This window comes from Scophthalmus maximus, chromosome 14 (genome assembly GCF_022379125.1).
Source record: "Scophthalmus maximus strain ysfricsl-2021 chromosome 14, ASM2237912v1, whole genome shotgun sequence".
NCBI classification, from domain to species: Eukaryota; Metazoa; Chordata; class Actinopteri; order Pleuronectiformes; family Scophthalmidae; genus Scophthalmus; species Scophthalmus maximus.
The window spans coordinates 20,371,345-20,379,081 of record NC_061528.1 but is presented as its reverse complement, the minus strand read 5'-3'; the positions used below and the strand labels follow the sequence as shown (position 1 = coordinate 20,379,081).

General features: G+C 45.0%; 1 pseudogene; it reads right to left on the bottom strand.

The window, feature by feature from the left end:
* Window positions 1-4,045: 4,045 nt before the first annotated feature.
* Window positions 4,046-5,382, bottom strand: LOC118282999 (annotated as a pseudogene).
* Window positions 5,383-7,737: the final 2,355 nt, after the last annotated feature.

Below are 7,737 nucleotides of genomic sequence, written 5' to 3'. Positions count from 1 at the left end.
TTTTATGTGCACCCCAAATGACAGGCACACAGAGGCATCAGGTAAAAAGACTGACAGGGTCACAAATGCAGCACATCAGGACCTGTCCCTGTGGTCCCCATTGTCAGTCTGACTATGCACATACAGTAGCACACATTGATTCAGCCAGCACACTCTGAGGTGAAGAGTAGGCCTCTCCATCGAATGAAGTGACCCTGTGGTGCACAGCATAGTGTACACATTTTGTGCACAATTTAAACACATCAGAGAGACACTCTGTTCAAGTATACACACAATCACAGAGGGTCTAATTTAACAGGAGTACAATGCCTGATATATTCAGCCACAATAGAGAATTGTTCTCTTTGTTATGAGCATTGCTCAGTTCATTTGTGAGCGATGTGGTATTGAGTGAAGAGAAAGAGTTATAGAGACACAGGGAGAGCAAGTGCATAACGCAAGTGCTCAAAGATGCCAGTGATAGAGCCCAGCTGTGCTACTATGATTTGGTGTACAAGCTTTTCATTCTGTGAGCTGAGAGATTGTGAAAATCTGTGCAACCTGTTTATGAATGTCAAAAAGAAAGAGAGATCAAAAAAGGAAAAGAATGTCTGCTGAAAAGCTGAATCACAGTCGGCAAAAACCCTCTGGAGTGAATTTTCATTTATTTTCTTATTACTCAGCAGCAAAGTATGTCATGTATTACTCATTACTTCACCTTCATTGCGTAGACATTGAGTTTTAACAAGCAGACATGTCTCTGTGGGGTCCCCTGATGATTCTGCAACGCTAATATCTTGTGTGCCGTCCATGTGCATCACAACAAGCAACACAGCATCGTGACGATAGATGATATCAGGCCGGTAATTCATGCCAGTGGAATCCTATCGCCTTCCTCCTGAACTGTAGCCACCGGTTTGCCAGCTGTGGTGACTCGTGGCTGTCCCGGTCAGTGACTGCAGGGTGCCATTGCATGGGATTTCCCCCGTTCTGGTTTACATATCCCCACCTCAGCTGAATTATTTTTAATCTATTCTTAATTGGGTTAACAAAATGTATCCCTCCCTCGAAGTGATCAATGCTACTTCACCAATAGACTATGTAAAATACAAAAAATAGAAATTTTTAAACTAAATAAAGCGCTGGAACATGAACTGTCTATAGTTAGATAGAAAGATAAAATCTGATATGGACCACCCACTGTCAGCTCTCACATTCGTGAGACAATAGATGATTTCTCTAATGATCTTGGTTCCATTAGCCTTGATCAATGCACTGCTTTTCAGAATGTCACAAATATTTGAAAGGGGGTCTTAATTCTTGCATGTTTTGTTTTGCTGAGGACATGTAACGGTGGTCCAGCCAGTCGAATGCGTGCAGGGTGTGTAAACCTCACTCGCGGACATGTTAAGAGACTTGCTAGCAGCTACTTTTAGTGCAAGGGAGTTTTTGCTCCCATGGTAGCACGTCCGTCTCCCATGCCGGAGGTCAGGAGTTTGCAACCAACCCATGACATATGAAAGACTCATCCCCCCTCTGCTTTTTTTACGAATCGCACCCTGGTGACCATCTTTCACTCACGCGAGCGGCTTATTGTGATGTGTTGACTCCCCATAAGACGCCTTACTTCACTACAGCTGAGGCTTGCCTGTGAATGCCATAGCATGTTTTCTTTGTTGGATTGAAAGTCGAAGCGTTCTGTATTGTTGTTCTCACTTTTTGCAGATGTCATCTTGGCTTAACATAGGCTTGCCACACACAAATATTTAACTCTTGGATCAGGACCAGTCCCTGATTCTGACAAATCAGCGATAAATAACATTCTTTCATGATATCATTCAACATGATGTCAGAATCGGAGGACAAATCTGGATCGGGACATTGGTTGGCACCGATGTTCAGCCCAGATTATCTGGCAGTGTGGGGGGTTTACAGAGTCCACAGAATTATTTTTCAAGTGTGTGCATACCCAATTTCAAAATTGGTTAGGATTTATTAACTTCTGTAGTCTGACAAACAACACAAAGGTTGTGTTGGGTTGGTTGTTGTGTTTTGTGTAGTAGAACTATTGGGTTGTCACATCTGCGACTGTCACAGTCTGCCCTCTCCTCATCTCATCCACCTCACCTCCCAGTCCACCGGCCCCTCCTTCTCCTCACCTGTCTACCTGCCACTCCCTCCTCATCAGCCCAACTCTCCTCACCTGTTGCACTCAGCTGCCTCTGATCACCAATCAACCCGGTATTTAGACTCTCCTCACCGTTCACTCTCTGCCAGATTGTTCTCAGCACTCATGCAAGACTCTCTAGCGATTACCAGACTGCCTACATGGATTCGACCCTGCTTGCTCCTGACCATCCTGTCGCCTTCCCGGATATCACCTCAGCCTTCTGTCCCCGACCACGACCTTCGTCCCGTCCCTCCTGGTTTCCGTCTGCCTCTCTCCTGGGCGTGTGGTGTATCCCTACAACGGCTCCTCGACTCCCTGCCTGGCTTCGACTCTCCTTTCGCCTCTCCCTCGCTGGTTCGTTTGCAGTTCAGTGTGTTTCATCTCCTGGTTACCGTACCTTCCACTTCACTGACTACGTCTCCTGCCTGCCCCTCTTCAGAAACCCTCGCTCAATCCTGAGCCTCTGAGTGAGTATTGTGAACCCATTCCTGAACCGTGCTCACTGTTGTTCTTGTTCGGCTGAGTTGAGGCTCGCAGCCGTCAGCGAACTGTTTCCTGTGTCGCAACTCTGTCTCATATGAAATAAAGTTCATTACCAACTATACCTGCCTGATTCTGTGCTGCTATTGGGTCCTAAGCTATAACTGTTACAGCGACTTGTGTTACACTGGCTCTTGTGTGGAAAGGGCATTAAAAAATTGTCCTCCAAGCTCTCAAAATGATATACACACCTTCAGTATGTGGACAAATAAAATGTTGATAGTCTTTCCTGAATTCTGAAAGTCTCAAAGCTTAACATTTATTTTCCTTGCTGTTTGTTTTCTTACTTCAGAGGAAAAGTTAACAAATCACTTTTATTCCTGTTCAAATTCTCAAATGCAAAATGCTGAAATGTACCCTTTTAACACCAAGACGTCATTTATTAACAGTTATACCCCAACCAGAATAAAGGGTTGATCGGAAATTCTTGTGAATTTACCTAAGGTCCAACCAATGTCGCCTGTCTTCTCATTCGCAGGACTACACTACGTTCTACCACCTGTGTCTGAGATTAAAAAAATGTATGCTAAAAATCTCAGCTGCTACTTCACAAATGCAGATTCAGAAAATACAGACTGCTTTGTCCTAATCACTTATGCACTGTGATTTCACACTGTCACACACACTTACATAATCACATGCTTGTGTGTGTGCGCACACACACACACCAAGCACCTAGGATTTAGCTTGCTGGCTTTCACCGAGACAAGCCGTTGATAAGGCAGCAAGATGATTTATAGCTATAATGATAGTAGGCTAATACTCTGAATCCTTAATCAAGGCCCTGGCCGGAGTATTCCATCGAGACACAGCGGATTAACATGCGTAACGCTTTGTCCTGCTGAGCCTGATCTCATCTCCTCTTACCTCTTTACACCACTTCACCCCTGACCACCATGATGAGCCCGTGACATGCAGACAAAAGAGACCAAGACAGTGAAATGATCATGTCAGAACCAAGGGAAGGGAACAAAGGACCTTATTGCTGGTGGATGATGTCTATGTTGGAGGAATGTGTCTAAGTATTTTCTAAGTTTGAGTAATCTGTTGGTTCATAACTTCACTCACGAGCCCTTTATTACGAACATCTGCTTCTTCATGTAATTATCCAATCAGCCAATCATGTGACACTAGCACAATGTATAGAAACATGCAGATACAGGCCAGGAGCTTTAGTTAATCAGAATCAGAATGGGGGGAAAAATGTAATCTCTGACTGGTATGATTATTGGTGCCAGACGGGCTTATCTGAGTATTTCTGGAACTGCTGATCTCCAGGGATTTTTACAAACAACTGAATAGTCCAAAAAACAAATGCGCGAAAACAACTAACAAAATAAATTAGGTGAATGGCAGCTATGCTGATGGAAATGCCTTGTTGATGAGAGTAGTGGGAGGAGAAATGCCAGACGGGTTCAAGCCTGCAGAAAGGCTATGATTTTTACATTACATTCATTTACTACTTACTGAGATATTACTCAAAGTGCAAGAATTAATAAGTACATAAACATTCATCAAATAGGCAAAAAACGCATCAAGTGCTATTTGTAATTAAGTGCATTTAAAAAAAATTGTTTAATATAATAAAGTATGGTGCAGTCTGAACAGGTGAGTTTTCAGTCTACCACAAAAGCATTGAAGGGTTTCTGCTGTCCTGATGTCAATGGGTAGCTCGTTCCACCAATGACGAACCAGGACAGAAAACAGATGGGATTTAGATGAGCGGTGGCTGTCTGCCCTTCGCAGTGAGGGAGTAGCAAGGCGTTTGGTAGGAGTGGAGTGGACGGGCTGGGGTGTAAAGTTTGACCATTTTCTGGATGTAGGAGGGGCTTGAACCATTCACAGCACGGTAGGCGAGTACCAGTGCCTTGAATCGGATTTGAGCCACCACCGGAAGCCGGTGCGGAGGAGCGGTGTAGTGTGGGAGACCTTGGGTAGGTTGAAGACCACCAGATACGCTGCATTCTGGATGAGCTGCAGAGGTCGGATGGCACTTGCCAGCAGACCAGCTAGGAGGGAATTGCAGTAGTCCAAGCGTGAGATGACAAGAGTCTGCACCAATACCTGCGTCGCCATCTCTGTGAGGAACGAACGTATCCTCCTGATGTTGTGGAGGATGAATCTACAGGAGCGGGTCGTCACTGCAATGTTGGCAGTGAAGCACGGCTGGTTGTCCAGTGTCACACCCAGGTTCAGTGCGGTTCAAGTAGGGGTCACCACCGAGTTCTCAATGGTGATGAAGAGATCGTTGGCGAGAGACGCCTTCCCTGGGAGGAAGAGCATCTCTGTCTTGTCCTGATGAGCTTCAGGTGGTGCATCGACATCCACTGTGAAATGTCAGCTAGACATACAGAGATTCCTGCTGGCACCTGCGTTTCAGATTGTGGAAAGGACCACATGAGTTGGGTATCATCTGCGTATCTATGGTAAGAAAAGCAATGTGAGTGAATGACAGAGCCTAATGACATGATGTACAAAGAGAAAGGGATGGGGCCCAGAACAGAGCCCTGAGGGACCACAGTGGTGAGGTTGTGGGGTTCAGACATCGATCCTCTCCAAGTAACCCTGTATGTGCGGCCCTTGAGGTAGGATGCAAACAGGGAGAGTGCCGAGCCTGAGACTCACAGTTGTTGACGGGTGGAGAGGAGAATCTGGTGGTTCACTGTGTCAAAAGCTCCTGAGAGGAAGAGCATGATGACAACAGAGGAGAGGGAGGCTGCTCGAGCTGTGTGGAGTTCCTCTGTGACAGCTAGGAGGGTAGTCTCTGTTGATTGCCCTGCCTTGAATCCTGACTGCTGGGGGTCAAGAAGGTTGCTCTGGTGGAGATATGCAGAAAGTTGAGTTAAGACAGCATGTTCACGAGTTTTGGAAAGAAATGGAAGAGAGACCGGTCTGTAGTTTCTCACATCAGATGGGACGAGTGTAGGTTTCTTTAAAAGAAGGTTCACTCTTGCTGCTTTAAGAGTGTTGGGGAAGTCACCAGTTGTCAGAGAGGTATTGATGAGATGGGTGATGAAGGGAATGAGGTCAGGAGCTATAGACTGAAAAAGGTGAGAGGGGATAGGGTCAAGGGGGCATGTGGTGGGAAGTGACCAAGGATTGAACCTCACTGGGAGGGAGTGGTGAAAAAGCGACTAGAGAATGAGATGAGGAGGGTGAGGGAGAGGCAGTGTCAGTAGGGGGGTCGAGAAAATGAGGAGCGAATGTCATCTATCTTTTTTTCAAAGTAGTTTACAAAGTCGCTCGGGCAAAGGGAGGAGGGAGGTGGGGGAGCAGGGGGATCGGGGAGGGTAAAGAAAATGGAAAAAGAAAATGGACTAAAAGTTTTATGTGGTTACCTGATAACTCAGTCAACCACATACAACACGTCCAACCATGAGGTGGATGGAGTTATGCAAATTCCCCATGTGGATTCTGATTCTGAGTTCAGTAAACTGCTGTGTCCTCAGTCACCAGATCTGAAACGTTGGGGATCATGGGGTAGAACAGGAAATCATGAATGTTCATATGCAGATATTGTGTGATGCAATGATGCTTACCTAGACCACTGGTAGTAAGGTGTTCCTAATTAAGCCTGCTCCAAGCCCTGCTGTCGCGCTTTCTCTCCCTCTCTCTTTCTCTCTCACCCCGACAACACATGGACTAGACATTGGCATGGGTGGGTAGACAATCAAAAAACTTTTCTACTGTCCTTGGCAGGCAAGACTCCGCATAACATCAGTAGCTCCCGCTTTAGGTGTATATTACACTGAACAAAATTATAAACGCAACACTTTTGTTTTTGCCCCCATTTTTCATGAGCTAGAGTGGCCTTTTATTGTGGCCAGCCTATGGCACACCAGTGCAATAATCATGCTGTCTAATCAGCATCTTGATATGCCACACCTGTGAGATGAGAGGCAGGTGAGATGTGGATGGATTATCTCGGCAAAGGAGAAGTGCTCACTAACACAGATTTAGACAGATTTGTGAACAATATGTGAGAGAAATAAGCCTTTTGTGTACATAGAAAAAATCTTAGATCTTTGAGTTCAGCTCATGAAAAATGGGGGCAAAAACAAAAGTGTTGCGTTTATAATTTTGTTCAGTGTATATGGAGGATTGGTGGCTTCGAGTGCAAAATCAAGCAGACAAGGCAGAAAAGGGAATAAAGAGTTTTGGTAATAAGTCCTTAAATAATGTTATGTTAGAACTTCATTTTTACTGTAATGCAGTTTGATTTATTGTTTGACAATTTCTACACATGACAGTAATCAACAAGTTTTAGAATTTGACACAGGATAAAGAAAAACAGTAAAAGTTGACAGAAGAATAAAAAAGATTAATAGAAATAGTGGCAAACAAAAGAGGGAGAGATGGGAGCAAGGTGCATGGAGGAAAAGCAAAAACGACAGGAAATATGAACAATTGGGAGCTACTGGTGAGATAACAGAGCGGAGCGGAGGAATACAGAAAGGAAATGGTTGTAGCTGGATATGGAATGGTTTCCATGGTGACCGAGTTGCCTTCATGTTTTTCTTGGCTATATTTTGTGTGTGCCTGTGTGTTTACGATGTGCATTTACAAATATCTAAGCACTCTCCAACATCAGAAGATTCCTTTTCTTTCAGGCACAAAATTGATGTTTCTGGATTCTGCATGTACATATATTTCTGTGTGTGTGTGTAACCACATGCATATTGTGGACTGTATTCAATATGTTTGCTGTCATCTTTCAACCCCGACTACTCTCTACCCCCCACCTGAATGAAGCATTTCTCTGTGTGTGTGTGTGTGTGTGTGTGTGTGTGTGTGTGTGTGTGTGTGTGTGTGTGTGTGTGTGTGTGTGTGTGTGTGTGTGTGTGTGTGTGTGTGTGTGTGTGTGTGTGTGTGTGTGTGTGTGTGTGTGTGTGGGCACAATGCCAATCAAATGCTGGCGCCTTTCACGCTGGCAGGCTTGCCCAGGTCAGGCGTATCCCAAAGATCCCATGCATGGTATTACCATTTCCAAACACCAGCCGTGGGCAAACAGTGCCCCAGACAAACACACACACACACACACACACACA